Source organism: Apis cerana, linkage group LG1, assembly GCF_029169275.1.
Source record: "Apis cerana isolate GH-2021 linkage group LG1, AcerK_1.0, whole genome shotgun sequence".
Lineage (NCBI taxonomy): Eukaryota > Metazoa > Arthropoda > Insecta > Hymenoptera > Apidae > Apis > Apis cerana.
The window spans coordinates 2,240,194-2,254,432 of NC_083852.1; positions in this window are offsets into that span (position 1 = coordinate 2,240,194).

A 14,239-nucleotide genomic window follows, 5' to 3' on the forward strand; every position below is an offset into this window, starting at 1 on the left:
ATGCCAGAGTTATTGTTGGTGTTCCGTGAAAAGGTGAGAGAAAATTAGAGGGGATGTTTTCTTTGGATCTTTTGTACGTGAAATGAAATCGAGGACGATAAACTTGGTGAATTTCTCGAGTTGTTTAGGTAATGGATCGCAATCGTATTTTATATCTGAATGTATATATTTAATTGTTTTATTCGGTGAGAGAATTTGAAAGGGATTTTGTTAATATTTAAGAGATCGGAAAAGGTCGATTATTATTAGCGAATGTTTTCCTGTTTTGAAGAAGAATTACATCTAATGTATGTTCTCATAATTCTGATGCGATAATTAAATTAATAGTAAATAACTATTCGATTATAGATATATTTTTAGCAGAAAATAAAAAATTAAAATTAAGAAAAAATAAGTATAAATAATAATTAATAGTAACAGTGTCTTTTACGTTATACATTACAATATTATTATTGGAAAGAAATCTCGTGAAACTTGCACAAAGAGAGATCCTTCCTTCTCCACTTTGTTAACAATCCTGACACGCTGAATAGTATCAGAAGAGCTACAATTACCTTAGAATAAATCGTCCAAGAACCAAAATATTATATATATTTTATTACCTTAATTCTTGAATACATGAAAATTGTTAATACATTTATAAATTAAACTCGTCACGAATCGTAATTATCCTAGTTTCCATATCGCATAGATACACGGTTAGAATTCAGATAATTCTACGCTTTGAAGCATCCAAATACTTCAAATACAGATCGTCGTTCATTACACAAAACGAGAATTACGCTAAAAAACCTCCTTGTCGTTAAATTATCGAGAGGAAATCGATGGAAGAATACTATTATACGTATTATAAAAGTTTGGTGTAAATACGTTGGACGCGGCATCGTGAAAACGAAAGCCGCAAAGAACGAAAACTCGACGAGCGTGTTTCACCGAGGAGAGTGGGGATAGGTTGATCGAAAGGGAGGAGGGACGATAATGTCGGGGCGACGTCCCGCGGCGCTAGACTGTGACTAAATCCGCGGTGCCCATGCAGTGTTTACACTCGAGATGATGCCTCCTAATGCTAATACGCGGTCTCCCGTACCGGTCTCCACCTCTCTCTCTCTCTCTCTCTTTCTCTCTCTCTTTCTCCCTCTCCTCTCTTCGGGTTTCTTAATGCTCAATCGCAATCCAATGAAAAGTGTATGAATGGCAAGCGATTATCAAGTCGAACGGTCGGCCTCAATGTGTCCGACGAGGCGTCCGCGGCAACCCCGCTGCGTTAACCGACGTCCAATCCGGACCAAATGCCACGAATTCGCTTTCCCTCTTTCCCTCTCTTTTCGATTCCTCTCCTCTTTCGCATCTCTCTCTCTCTCTCTATCTTTGTGTTTTCTCGTATGTTTTTATCTTTTGTTATTATTATTATTATTATTGTTGTTGTTATCAGTTTTGGGATTCAGTTGTTCGAAATTTGTAAATAAAAAGTGTAATTATTATTATCGTTGGAATGGAATTACGCAAGATTCTGAGGAACTATTATTTGATTCGCGTTGATCGAGTCGATCAGAGTTGGGTATTAATCGAGGAAGGATGGTTCTTTCGGTGATGACTTTACTCGAAATGGTTAAATAATAAGATTCATTCGCACGACGATAATTAATCCCGGGGAATATGAAAATTCTCTCGTTTGATCAATGTATTATATTCACCGAGGAAACCATCTCCTTCCCTTCATTTCGCGCAACAATAATTATTCTTAACAATTAACCGACCAATCAAAGAACCTTCCTCGAATCGAACGAAAAGCGAATTGACGTTACCTCTGTTGTGCGCGATCGCAAAGGAGGGGGGGAAAAAACGAAGAAGAGAGAAAGAGAGGGAAAAAGACCAAGCCAAGTTTCAAAATTCTCATTCGTCAATTATCCCGCCGAGCTTTCCTCACTTTTCCGTGCCGGTGCTCGGCAAAATGGCCGCAAAAGGCCACCATCTCCCTCCCCCCACCCATCCCCGCGAGCCAAGTAACATTTTGACACGAGCCGTTTATCGAGGCTTGCTGGAACGGAAAACGAAACGCGCGCGCACAGAGAGAGACAGAGGGAGAAAGAGAGAGAAAGAGAGAGACGCTCAGAGATTTCGAAAAAATCGTTGTCCGCGAAAAAGAGTTGTTGCCATTGACGTGCGCGCAACCGATCGATTCGGTTGGAGGAAGAACGAGAGAAAATAAGGGGGGGAGAGAGAGAGAGATGAAAAGACGAAAGGGCCGGAGGCTGGACGCAAAACCAAAACCGTTCCACCGAGCGATTCTGTTTGCCGACACGCACACGTTCAACGAGAAGGATCGTTTTTCGGAGTCAGTGATTCGAATCGCTCGTGCTACTCCGCCCGTTCTTTCCCGATGTCCTGGAGGGTAAATTTTGCACGTGCCACGCGAAGAAATCGGGTCGCCGATGCTCGATCAGAGGATCGAGTCCTCGAGGATCCTCGGACGATTTTTCTTTTCTTCCCATTCCGCGCATCCTGGGAAATCGTTTCTGGTCGCCGTTTCGAGCGAGAGATGATAGGTGAAAGATTCGTTTCTTGGTTGAATTGAAATTGGTGAATTTGAAGGGTATTATATAATTATTGAGCTTGTCAAATTGTACACCTTTGGTCGAGCAAATTAATTCCATAGAGAGAAAATTTTTCTCCATTTTTATCTCGGTTCGAAAAAATATTTTTTAAAATTCTTTTCTGAAAAATCCACGACTTATCTGCGAAATAATTGATCGAGTTATATTCGATTATACTCGATCGAGCTTGTACGATTAACCAACAGTTATGGTTGGTACGTTAGAAACCTCGAAATTTCGATTTTCCTAAGATAAAAACGAAACGGGAGTTAAATTTGGTTAGTATGATCTCCCGTTTAATTGTGACGCGTTTAAGCAAATTCGGATCGCGGGAACAAGAGACGCGTAGAGGGTCGTGTCATTAAATTATTCCGCAATGTGAGCCCGGCGGGTGTCCTCGATCGGTTTCTCTGCGTAATTCGACAGAAGAAATAGCTCGGGGCATATGACTCGCGCCACTTTTTTTTTTTTTTGTTTCTTTTACTCTGATTTCGATTATCGATAATATAATTCGCTTTAATTTCGGTTTTTCGTTAGGCCATCTCTTGGACAATTAACGAATCTTTTCTCGAGAGAGAAACAAATTTAACGAAAGCATCGTTAGAAAATGTTGAACGAACGAAGAAAAATTCCTTCACTCTAATAAATTCTCCAAAAATTGAAAGATAACGTATGTAACGTTAAAAAGACATCGAACTCTTGGAGTATAAAAAAAATTTCTCTTTCGTTATAATGTCCAAGAACTCCGCCAAACTCACTTTCAAACTTCCAAAAATAAATAAACGGGATCGAAGACACGGAACAATTACACTCGTCGCTCTCGATTGCCTCTCCTTTCCATCCCATCGAAACGTCGTTCGCCGGATCCAGGATATTCCGCTTTGTCTCTCCGCGCCGGCTTTGACGTGAGCGTCAAAACCGCGGGAATTACGAGGATACAAACGGAACGAGTGCAATGGAAAAAAACGAGGGAGAAAACGAGTAAAAAAAAAAAGAGGAAAAAAAAGAGAGGAAAATAAAAAAAGGAAAAAAACGTGCAGAGAGGATAACAACGGTAGGATGAGGCGGTAACCAGGAAGCAGAGAGGCAGAGCGAAAAACGGAGGAAGAGAGAGAGAGAGAGAGGCGAGCGAACGAGTGCAGGAGCAGCGGCGGCGGTGGTGGCGTCGAAAACCATAAGAGTGTGAAAATGTTTTGCAATTTCGAAATCAGCCGTGGCCGCCAGTTTGCGCCAAAGCGCGTTACCGGAACTGGCAACCAGTGGGCCAGGCCAAACCGCCGCCGCAAAAGCGGATTGCGGTTCCGCCGGGTAACACGCGTTAAAAACGCCTCACGCACATGCTGCCCGCCATACTCTGTCCTCCTCCGCGCTTTTAAAGGATAAAAAAGTGGAAACAGAGAGAGAGAGAAAGAGAGTTTCCAATTCTGCTCGTTCCTTTCGCTCTCTCTCTCTCTCTCCCTCTCTCCCTCTCTCTCGTTTCTTTCGTCTTTCTCTCTTGAGCTGTACGCTACAGCGGGTACAAAAAGTATTTGCACGTACACAGCTTGTTTTCCAATGAAGAGTTCTCTTTTTTCTCTCTCTTTTTAATCGTGTTCTGAATTACGTTTTTATATAGTATCGAAGATTTGGATCGCGTAAAGTTGCGTAACAGGTAATTTATTATTCAATTATTAATTTTGATAATTACACTTAAGTTATCGTCGTTTTTAAATTTCTTTATTGTCAGATAGATGTGTACATTTAGATATACTTGATACGAATATTTGTTTGTTCATTCGTTAATATCTTTAGATTTCGTGTCGTTATACGATATACTTTATGATATTTTAGAGATATTTCGTTTTCATATTCGCGATATACTCGGATATTAATAATAATAAATACAAGGGTATTACGTAAATACTTTGTATTTCTCCGTTCTCATTCTCCGTTCCCTTTACTTTTATTTTTCTCGTCGTTTTGCACTCAGTCGATCGCGTAGAGTAATTTCTGCATGTTGCCAACGCCGCTTATTCGCGCGCCATCTGTTAGAAAGAACAACGTGAATAGGATTAACGCTACCGGTGTAAACCCGTCCAGTTATACGTTCTGCTCTCCGGTGAAATTTACTTGTGCGGATTAACGGTTTATTTTTCGATGCGAAACGAAAGATGGATCGATGAATGGCACAAGTTTTTTAAAATTATCGTTATCCTCGTGTATTTCTATGGAATATGATTATTATTAAACGCTGTATTACGAGTAATTTAGAATTCGCGGATTACGAAAGTGAACATTTGATACGAATATAAAACTCTCGAGAATAAACATTGACGATCTTACTTTTAGATTATAAAAATCCCTTTACAAAATGATTCATTCCCAAATCGTGACCATCCACCGCGAATGAACGAGGCGAAAAGTACATATAGGGAATATTTTATCCCCACCTGTGACCACCGCATCGTATCCATCCATCTTGGCAAATTCGAGAAAGAGATGGCGCTGCAACGAGACGCGTTGCAAAACGGTAACGCGTAAAAAAACACGGGATGGAGGAGGCGTAGGCGCGTCGGTCCTGCTCTGGATCGTTAAACGGGGGTGTTTAAAAGAGAGAAGGAATTCTCTTTGTTGTGTAGACGGTGGGCCACGGTGGTGGAAGGCAGGTCCGGTAGTGGTGTAAAAAGACGAGGAGACGTATTATTAACCGGACGAGGAGCGGCAATAACACGCGACACATCGGATCGGGGACCAAGGCGAGACGACGGTGACGAGCAGTCGAGTGAAAATCACAGCGGGGGACCAGACACGCGTCGTCCCTTTGACGACGATCTCGTACAGAGGGATGACCCTTTCATCTCGCCGACAACATCTTCGGATCCCGTCCTTATGGCTCGCTTCGCGAATATTTTCACGTGTGTAGCACATCCACGAATGGGGAGGATAGTCTGTTTTCGAGTACTGCTCTCTCGTTGCTCACTTTCTGTTGCCCTGCAAGGATAACAGAAATTTCTTCCGCTCTGTTGTCTGGTTTCTAGTTTCATCTTTTTCTTCTTCTTCTTCTTTCTCTTCTTCCTCTTCTTCTTCTTCTTTTTTATTTCGCATTAATTTTCTACTATAATATAATAATACTTTGATCGAAAGTAAATCAAAAGCATATTAAGCCCTGCGAGTAACAGGAATTTCTTCCACTCTTCCATTTGATTTAAGACAAATAATTTTGTCTGAACTACGAATCAGCGAATCTACATCGAATTATTGAAATTATTATTTTAAATGCTATTATAAATTGTGCAATACGATAGATAGTGAAATTCGATGGCTACGAACTCGTTCATTTTTCGAAGCTCCATTAAATTCCAAAAATTCCTTTACATTTTAAAAAAAGGATCGAAATAACGGCACCTAACATCGCCTAATACACCTATACAAAATTAAACGGAGCCGCCTCGAGCGGTTCCTGCCCCCTCCCTCGTGGAGCGAAGCTAACAATCGGCGCAAATCGTTTCCCCGGTTAACAAAGACGCGATTGCCGGTTCCATGGTCGGTAGCAGCGCGCACGCTTCCCTGAGAACGTTTGACTTCTTGGCGGCTGATTGCAGGGTGAATTTCTCGTGAGTTTGCTGCATTGTCGCCGAAGAATAAGGCGGGGAGGCGCTGCGGCCGTGAGGGGTGCCAGGGTTGTTTCCCCCTCCGCATCCACGGCTTCCTCCCTGCGAAGATTTCAAATTACAGGGTCCAGGAACGGCGCCCCCGTCGTGGCCCCACAACCCCCCCCCGTGGGGGGCATCACGAAAACTTGCACGGGGACACCCTGCCACGACGCCACTCGGCGCACGTGATTTTTTTTTCTTTCTTCCTCTTTTTGTTCCACGCTTTTCTCCCGCCATATCTTCCGCTCCACTTGCCGATATTATCGACACGGCCACCCGATCGTGGGTACCGTTTCCTTTCGAGGAAAAAAAAAAACTATTCCCGACAATAATAATAATAATAATAAACCGAGCCCTCGATCGGCTCCACGATCTTTCGGAAGTCTCTCTGAAAGAAATTCCTTTTTTTGCTTCTTCTTCTTCTTCTTCTTTGCTTCTTCTTTTCTCTTGCGTTTCTTTTTTCTGAAGGAAAGGAATTCGGGATTCTTTTTCGCCACTTCGTTCTCGACGAGAGAAAAGTACGTAATTAAATGTTCGGTATCGCGTTCTCTCGGTTTGCCAGGAGGTCGGTGTTCTTGAGAAGTGAGTAATGATTATCGATCAATTTATCATCCTGTCGACGAGGCATTCTGCTCGCTCAATGCATTTCCAGGGCCCGCATAATTTTCGAGAGAAAAGTATACCGTGCATATATGCACTTTTTAACTTACATTTATAAAGTATTCTCAAGTATTACTGCATATTTCTTATACGTCCATTTTAACTGTTTGTTTTAGAAACTCGAAGCAGATTCTCCTTTATTAATTTACAATTATATTCCTTGTTCCGTTCAAAGAGCAGTCTTTACATTTTTTGGAATTTATCGAGTGTTTTTAACGCCCTGAGTGGTCGATCGAGTCGAAAAGACGTTAAAAACGAGACTCGGGTGTTCCCCTCGAGAGGAGAATTGGAAGAGTTTCGCCTGGAACGAGAGAGTTTTCGCTTTGGAACCGGGTTAAACCACGAAAATTGATCCGGCCGCGATCGAGAACGCGTTTTTCGCCGGCGTGGACGATTTATTCGCAGCGGCGGGTATCGATCGCCGCCGGTAGCCGCGTAGTAAACCTGGTTATCGCATTATCTCGGACACCGGAGACCTGCACGAGGGAGATCTATTCTATGGGGAACTTGCATTTCGCGTAGTGGGGTCCGATCGCCTCTATTATACCGACCGAGCATATCGCTTCGTGTATCTACGTGCCCCGCTCTGCGGGCCTAGGCACCGATAACATTCACGTATACCGATAATTTTGTAATATCGCCCTTCCCCCTCCGCGCGCCTCTATCAATCGACCGTGTACAATGTGTGCGTGCGAGTTTATGGATGCCATGTCTCCTGTATTTCCTGCCTCAATTTTTCTTCTTTCCCAAATATTAGTAACAATGAGTTGAAGTCGTTTGGAGAAGGTATAGAAACTAGCTTTTTTGGAGTTCGAATCGATCGATGTTGACAACGGTTTCTGGAAGAGTTGCTTCGTTCGAAATCGCGATCAGTTCACGATCGATGTATAAATCGAGTGGAGAAAATCGGGGAAGGGACGAAAGGGAAGAAGGAAGGAAAATTAGCAGTAGAGAATTACGGAGGCGAACGGCGGAACGAGAGCACTCGAGGATGTTGACGGACCAACAAAGAGGAAAAGTGGACGCGCGGGGAGGGTGGTAACACGAGTCGCCATCGTGCGACGATTCATCGTCGAGTGTCGAGGATCCGATAAGGCCGGTTTTTTAAAGTCCTTTAAAAAGCAATACGTCGAGGCGATGGAAGGCGGAAGAGAGGGAGAGAAGCTCTCGATAAATATCCCATGGATCCTGACCCGCCACGCGGCCCCCTTATCCTCTCGATCTTAAATAGTTGGCCGCGCGTGCCGGTCATTCCGATCATCGCGTTAACTCGCACAAATGATCCCCTGTTATAACCACCCTGCCATCCATCCATTTTCCAATTATTACAACTTTTCCAATATTCTTCCTGAAAATTTAAATATGTAAATTTTGAGATGTAAGTATTTCAAATTATTACAATTTTTCCAATCGATAAAATATTTTAAAAGTTGTATTTATATAAATTCTTATCGCAAAATTTCTATATATATATATATATATATATGTTGTAAATTATACATTAAGATGAAGAAATTTCTCGAAATTTGTGACGTGATAGATGGATGAAATATAAAATTTTCATATACGAAGATTTTCGATATAGATATGCTATCGAAACGCTTTAATATATCAAAAAGTATTAAATATCCAAAATTATTTAAGCTCTTTTCCTCTTCCAAACTTTGTATTTTTCAAATTATTTTTCAGAACCATCAATTTCTAGAATTTATTTCTAGAAATAAATATCCCAAGTTAAAATTTAAGATTCATCGTTTCATTTACTCTCTTCCAAATTTCGTATCCAACAGATTATCTTTCGAAACTAAAATAGCAAAATCCTCGTATTTTGTATTTTTCAAACTATTCTTCAGAATCTTTAACCAATTTCTAGAATAGAAATAAATATTCCGAGTTAAAATTTAAGATCTAAGATCCACCGTTACTTTTCTAAATTTCGTATGGAATCTTTCGAAATTAAAAATCACAATTTGTAAAAATCCTCGTAACTGTCCTTATTCGATCATGCCAAACAAAAGGATTTCCAAATTTCACATCAAAATTAAAAATCACAATTTGTAAAAATCCTCGTAACTATCTTCATTCGATCATGCCAAACAAAAGGATTTCCAAATTTCGTAAAGATTTCCAGATTTCGAAATTAAAAATCACAATTTCTAACTATCCTTATATATTATTCGATCATGCCAAACAAAAGGATTTCCAAATTTCGAAATTAAAAATTACAATTTCTAAAAATAGCAAAATCCTCGTAACTACCATTTTTCAATCATACTAAATAAAAGGATTTCCAAATTTCGTATCGAAATTAAAAATCAAAATTTCTAAAAATCCTCGTTCTAAAAATTCGATCCTACAAGAGGATTAAAAAATCAATTACGAATCATGGAGAAAGCAGAGCTCGTTTCCACACTTGCGTCTCCACAAACGGAAACTCATCCGCGGCTAAAGGGCGTAAGCGCGGAACCGCGGCTTGCAACGACAATTTTCCAAGATCCCCGGGGAACACGTTGCCACTACACGATTTCAGACGAGCTAACGCCCGTGTTATGGGGTTGTCAAAGCACAGACAGAATGACATCTCTATTATCACACGAACAGACCATGAAGCAGAAGAGGGACTGGGACTACGAACCAACCATCCAACGAGAGAGAGAGAGAAAGACATAGATAGATAGAAACGCGTGGCACAGAGATAACGTATCTCCCTGATGATGACAATCCTCCTTGGTGGCGTCCGAGGGGCACATATGGACCAACCCCATGACTGTTAAATAGACGCTAGTCACTCTTGTAACGCTTTATCTCCAAAGATCCCACTCGATAATCTCGATCCCTTCCCCTTCGAATAGTATGGGACCAACTAGCACAATTTCTTTCTTCGCAATTTTCCTTTTTCCTTTTCTTTCTTTTATTTATCTATTTCCCTTATAACACAAGGTAAAATAATAGAGTTACTTGTTGCTCGATCATTCTTCACGTCGATTTGAAAAAAAAGAATACACGTAGATTTTTCAATTTCTCCTCGAATTAACATCAGACCTCCTTTCCATATATATATATATATATATAAGTAACAAGTAATAAGAAAATAGACTGATTCGATCGTGGCACGCGTGTCGTTCGACGAGGCAATTCGACAAGATTTGATGAGAGAAACAAGGTGGAGAGAAACGGGGGACACTCGTGGCAGGCAGTGGCCGGTAAGGCTGGAGCTTCCGGTTCGCTGCCACATAATTTCGTTACTTTGAACGAAATTGGATTAAGGGGTTCGTTAAGGGCGCATTAGCGCGCGTTACCACGTTAGCACGATGACCCTGGCTCGAATTACATTGTGGCGTTTGGTCAACTTTCAATGGGCCATGTCCAACGGCGAGCCCGGCTGGAACTCCGGAAGTAACGCAGATCCCCCACGCCTTTCACCACGTCTTATTCCAAACGCTTTCTCGAAAAATCGAAAATTCGTTTCGCCCCTATTTCGCTCTTATTACGTTTTATTCAAAAGGTTTACGAACAATATACTCGTCTTCGATATTTTCACGTCTCTTTTTCCCAAACCGAAGTCTAATTCTCTAAATCTTATTATTATCCTTTCGCAATTACTTGCAACTCTTCTCAAACCCTCGAATCTCCTCGAAATCCTCGCGTCTCCCTCGAGTCCCACCGGCTTCTTCTCGCGACGAATGAAAGGAAGGAGAAGAAACAAAACTGTAACAATGCTCGAACGAGACACGGCACAATGTCGCAGCACGCGATCGAGAACGGGTTCGCAGATTTCGGGCGGAGGACGAAGATCGGAAAAGATGGACGGAGGATGGATTAATCGAGCGGATCGGTCGCCGTGGGGTGTCGCAAAAGATGGCCGGCCGAGAAGAAAGGGGTTCCTCTTAATTATAAAGGGGCACCGGCCGATAATTGTCGTGTAGTTGGACCAACATTGTGATTGCATGTTTTCCCGCCACGCCCATCCCGGTGTTCGTCCCAGTGGTCGATCCTTTTCTTCGTGTTTGCACCTCGCCCCCCGTGGGACCTTCTTGCCCTTCTCGCATCTTTATTAACCCGAGATCGATTACAACACCGATTTTTAAATAACTGGCATCGATCCTATTCGAGCGAATAGCTCGTGAGAACCTTTCTCGTTTTTTCTCTTTTTGTTTTTTTTTTTTTGGTGAGCAGGATTTATATTTATTCGAACAAAAGTTTACACGAATCTTTATAGAAACAAGTTGAGTATGCGTAATATTTTATAATAGATGATTCGAATAGACTTCATCTTTTGATTAAAGTCTTTTTTGTGGATTTTATGGAAAAGAATGATACATTTCGAATAATGTATCCGAGGTGAAATTTAAGAATAATTTCTTGAGTTTCGTGAGTGTTCCACGAGGGATTAAAAAAAGGATCGATCGTAGATTTGATCGAGAACAAGAATTAGAATCTAATCTAAGGTATTGAGAGAAAAATTTGGAGAAAAATTTGTGACAACAGGTCCGGATTCGCGCGTGAGATCGTCCACAAAGGGACGTCCCTGCTGAGTCAAAAAGTTGAGTAAAGAGGCGTTTGAAAGAGGCGTGCTCTCTCGAGGATTGTCGACGATTTAAAAACTACCCCATCGATTTTGAAAATAGAACTGGAAAGAGGAAAGAGAAAAGAAAGAGAGAGAAATTTATCTCCGTTCGTGGAAACTCGATAGTCAAAATATTGAATTTCCTTCTCCTCTTGGATGCTAGAAGTCGCGCAACAAAGAGGGTGACTCTTTTCACCTCGACTTGGTTCCTCACACGCGCCGTCCTCTTCATTCCTTTCCCTTTCTCTCCTTTTCACGAGGGTGAGCTAAGAAGAGGAGGTTCCCCTCGAATTACGCAAGAAATCCTGCGGCGAGGCCCGATTCTAATCGATCCTTTGATTCCGCCACGTTTCAACTCTGCCCCACGGGCATCCTTTTTAACGAAGACGTTTCACCTTTCCATTCCTCCCTACTTCTTTTTCCTTTTCTTTCCTTTTTTTTTCCTCCTCCTCCTTCTTCTTCTTCTTTCCATCGAATTTCCCCGTTTTGCGCGAGTTTTATTTTTTCTCTTTCTTTTCTCCTTTCTCACTCTTACTTACGTGTGGGAATTTTGGTAATTTCACGTGCAATTTAACGTAGGATTTAACGTAGGGGACGTTTACGAGGTTAATAATAAAATCGAACGAATGGATGATATTTATATTTTTTTTTTCCTCTCCTTCTCTTTTCTTCTTGGAATTTATGAATATCGATGATCTTCCCTTAAATTTGATAAATGAAAGCGCGACGCGACGAGACTCCCTAGGAGTTAACAGAGCAGAAAATCGTAAATTACTCCGATGATATCGATTCGTAGATAGTATGGGCGTAGATTTTGTCCACTTTCGTGAATGTATATATCCTTTTTTTTCTTTTTTATCATCGACAATCATGTTCAAATTATCAAAGCTCGGAGGAATCGAAACTTTTCTTCCCCAAAACTGATCATTTCTCGTCCTTATGCTTAATTCTTTCCAAAGGATATCGGAAATTTTTTCGTTACTTGTTAAAAACATGATATATCGAACGTCTGTGCCGCGACGATGTTTATCGATTCGTTTCGTCCCACGAACGAGAGAAGGGAAAATGGCTGAGTCGTGTCCGTTAAGAATAGAAATATTGGCCTCGCGCTAGTTCGAGACGAGTTTCCATAATGGCCCCCCGCGAACAAGGGAATTCATAATCAGACTTTCTATTCCGTCAACGATAATTGCGTCTCTACTGTCGATCCTCGAAATAAGGTAATGGAGAACTCGCGAAATCGGCTTGAGGGGTTAAATTGAAATTGAAATCACTCGAAATTACTCGAGGACTATCGAGAAGGTTGATATCCCTCTCTCTCTCTGTCTTTCTCTCTCCACAATCGAATATTACCCCTCTCGAAACAATCCGTTCCAATCCTTCGATCCAAAAGGACCCATCTCTCTTCTCATTCTTTGCGTTTATTTTCACGGTCGTTCGATCGAGGAAAATCGTTTAATTAACCGCATGTTGAACAGATAAATAAATTTGCAACGTGGGCCGAAAATTTGAAGAATAAAATTTGGATACAATAGGAAATATCTTATTAATTACAATTAAATCGATATAAGATCGTAATTAGAATTACCACAAGTGAATTTTGAAAAGTTCGTATATTTGAGAAAATATAAAATAATTCTGCCGAACGATCAACACGTGAAAATTAAAATTCCAATCTCCGTTACCTCGAAAGAAAAGGAGAACGTACGAAAATCCTTCCTTTTCCTCCTTCCCTTCGACCAATTGATCAAACTAACGATTGCCAGCCACCTTCGATGTGCTCCTTTTTCGAATGCACTCCCCTGTGTGACAGTTTCGTCGAAAAACAAGGTTGAAGGAACGGGGATCCTTGGCATCAGAAAGGCTTGAATTGGAGAGGTAAAAAAGGCGGCGGAATGGAAGGCGTCGCGGAAGGAAGAGGTGGATTCCCCTCCCCTCGTTGCTGGATTTTCGGCGACGAGGGAAGCTGAGCCGAGGGGGTGAGAGGCGACAATAACTTCTCGGCTCGGCGTACAATTTGATTTTATGCAACGCTTGGCACGCCTCTTAGCGCGAGATATCACTTATAACGTTTAACTAGATTGTTATGATTGTTGTCCCCTGCGCCGTTCCCCATCCCCTCTTCGTTATGTACGTGCGCACTTATGCGCGCGTAAAACGCGCGGAAAGAGAGACAGAGAGGGGGTTGGCGACGAATTTCAACCTTCTCATCCCTTTGACCGTGCACGTACAAGGCGCTCCAGAGGTGAGGGCCAATTGGGCAGAGAGGGTTTGTTAATTCGCGCGTTTCTTATCTCTAAATTTATATTATTTGTATCTTGTAAATTTGCAGAAATGTCGTCTAGTAAATACGAGGTTGTGATATGGGATTTATGGAAGAACTGTCTGAAAAAATTGTTGCTTTTTGGAGAGAATAGAGTGGAAGGAAGAATAGATATTTTTCCAAATTTCATTTTTCTTATTCTTTTCGTAGACAATGCTCGTCAACTTTTGAACAGGTTCGAAGCGAATAACTGAAACGTACTGTAGATATACGTGTATAAATGCAGCGCGATTTCTCTCTTTGCACGGATACGTTCTTGCTGCCGTTGTGTACAAAGATAGCGGTGCATAGCCGCGCTTCGTTTCCCTCGCAAAATACTGCCGCATTGCAGCTGCTAATACGATAACCTGTTAAACGACGTAGCGCTGCAAAATATCTCGAGACGCTTCTAGCAATCAACTAGAGAAAATGTATTTACCATTGATTAAAATAAATTAGGAAACGACTTAAACGAGTATGTCCA